A 2,685-nucleotide genomic window follows, 5' to 3' on the forward strand; every position below is an offset into this window, starting at 1 on the left:
ATGAAACAGTATGATTGTTCATGAAACAATATAATTGTTCATGAAACAATATAATTGTTCATATTAAGTTTCAAGTTCCAAATGCTATCTTTTGATATTATAAATATCTATATAATAATATTAGGAAGCCAAACAGCAGATTTTGTCTACCATGGCTTAATTTACTACACAATAGAAAACTCACACTTAGAAACATTAGGAGGGAGTGTTTCTTTCCAATGTGGGATAAACATCTTTTCTTTATTCATTTACAAACTACACCAACAGCTATATCATGACATGCTCTGTTGATTTGCCCAACCCATTCTCCTGATGCAAGATCAAGATCAAGTGCTAAAAGTATTTCAGGTTTAAATCTTCAAGAAATTGCTGAGTATGTCTGAGGAGAAATAGACCGCAACCTCATCTTGTAGAGCATGACCAACTCCACAGTGTTGTGGTTTTGTGTAGACCCTCACAAACCCCATCTTTGCTTCTTTTTTAAGAACTGAGTGGAGGAGGCGGTGGGAGTTGCCCGATGGCAGTGATGGAGGTATTAAAAGCTCGACCTGTGTTGTTGCACATACACAAGGTTACCTTCTGTAGAATTTCAAACTTCTGCAATAACAGTCCCATAAGATCTTTATTATCTGGGTAACCGCATGGCATTCTCTGGTTATAAGGAGGTTTTTTTTTTAAAAAAAAAAGAATAAGGAGGGGGATCGAAGAGCAAGAACAGAGCAAACACAGAATAGGAAGGGAAGAGAGGCAGAAGGGACGAAGATAAAAACAGAGAACAGGGAGGAACGAAGAGAAAAAGAAACAGAGAACAGGGGGGAACGAAGGAGAAGACTAAAAAATACAGGGGGTGAGAAGGAATGAATGATGAGAAACAGAACTAGGAAAGGCAAGCGAGCCTAACACAGAGACGAAAATGATAAAACACAGAGGAGGGAGCTTTCATTCAATCAGAAGCACCTCACGCCTTCATCACCATCGTCTTCATCCTGAGCAGAAAAACCAGAGAGAAAGTAAAAGGAAAGAAACAGTCAAGAGTAAAGAAAGCAAAAGGAGGAACAGAGGAAGTATTACATAAAGCATCAAAAAGTATAGAGTCAACAGTTGTTCTGCAAGATGACACTACCTCAAGACAACTAAAGTAACATCCAGATCAGAGCTCTGCAAATTAATGAAAATTATCAATGAGGACATTACCATCCCTATTTGCTGTTCTCTTCTGCTGATCATCATTCCCTTGTTGCTGCTCACCATTTTCCAAGATTGTGAATTCCACAAACCCATTTGTTGTTTCTCTTAAACAACTAAAAAACGCTCGAGTTCTCTTCCAATTTTCTGATGAGCCAAGTCAACGGGAAACCTCACATACTCTTTTGACAACAGAATCCTATTACTATCACACCATGGAACCTCCATTCTTATAGAACCCCACTCAATAAACCTCTTGCCATCAGCACTTGTAATCCCTGATTCCCTAGACCCACACTTTATAGCCGAAGACACCAAACATTGTGCAGCTTCAATGTCCCTCCACTCCACAGCAATACTCAATGGTTCAAAACGGAACACCAGTCGGTAGCCGACCCAGTAGCTGATTTAGAGTCATGATCCTCCACGTGCCTTTTTCTTATTGGTGGGTGGTGTAACTGGTGTTGATGCTGGTTTTGGATGCGAGAGGATGGAGATACGGCCAGAGCAGGCGCACAGCGAGAGTGGATGGGTTGGATTATGCGGGTGTCCACTGTTCCTTTTGGTAACTATACCTCGCATTCCGATATAATAATTTTTTTTATATAATATTGTGCCACATAGGCTTGAAGAGTTGTCTTAAAAGTTTGGATACAGAACAGCAGCCACAACTTAAGAGATAAGGGAAAGGGAAACTTGCAGGCACTCTCTATTTCTTATCTCCTGTTTACTTTGGTTCCAGATGCTGTCTTGTTTTCTTTGTTGATGATCACTTAGATTAAACCACTGTTAGTGACTACTTGTTCATCATCTCATCTTATCATGCCACTCAAAAAATTATAAACTAACAAATTCACCCCCGTGGGCTTTGTAAGGATTACAAGATGTGTGCTTTCTAAATAATTAAGGCTTACATAGCCAGACGGGGATCCTTAATGACTTTCCTTTCCTGCTCCATCCGTGCTTCTAAATGCGTGGTAGCAAGTGCGGTTAAAATATGTATAGATATTTCTCTGAAAGGGCTTGGGGGAGTTGATTGCTGGGAAATAACTTAAAAAATGTTTTAAAGAAAAAGTTAGATAACCATATATAAATGTTAGGATACTGGCATGCAAACCCGATAAGATAAAAGACAAAAGATATGATAAAATGAGAAATGAGACACACAAGAATTTACGTGGTTTATCCAATTTGGCTACGTTCACAGGCAAGTATTGAAGGATTTTACTAAGTAATGTGGGAATTACAACCTCTCTCTACTAATAGGAGAACAACTGAAATCTCTCTATTACTAGGAGAAAACACCTCACTTATTCTCCTCACAAATACCTCACAATTTTGTGGAATTACTTTCCTTCTCTCACTCTCCTTTTCTTCTCTCTTATTTCTCTCTTGTGTTGTGTCAAATAAGCTTGGATGCATTGCCTATTTATAGGCAAGCATCCAAGCAAAGGACAAGGGGCAAGGCAAGTGGCACCAATTGGTGCTGCAAGTGGCACC

At 39.4% G+C, this 2,685-nt stretch overlaps 1 long non-coding RNA gene across 1 annotated transcript; it reads right to left on the reverse strand.

Moving 5' to 3' along the window:
* Nucleotides 1–221: 221 nt before the first annotated feature.
* On the reverse strand, nt 222–2,221 carry LOC112323409 (uncharacterized). The gene is made up of 2 exons (XR_008056791.1): nt 1,195–2,221; nt 222–986 (listed from the first exon to the last, which is right to left on the reverse strand). It is a non-coding gene; the product is annotated as an uncharacterized LOC112323409 (long non-coding RNA).
* Between the last annotated feature and the right edge of the window lie 464 nt (nt 2,222–2,685).

This window comes from Populus trichocarpa, chromosome 11, assembly GCF_000002775.5.
Source record: "Populus trichocarpa isolate Nisqually-1 chromosome 11, P.trichocarpa_v4.1, whole genome shotgun sequence".
NCBI classification, from domain to species: domain Eukaryota; kingdom Viridiplantae; phylum Streptophyta; class Magnoliopsida; order Malpighiales; family Salicaceae; genus Populus; species Populus trichocarpa.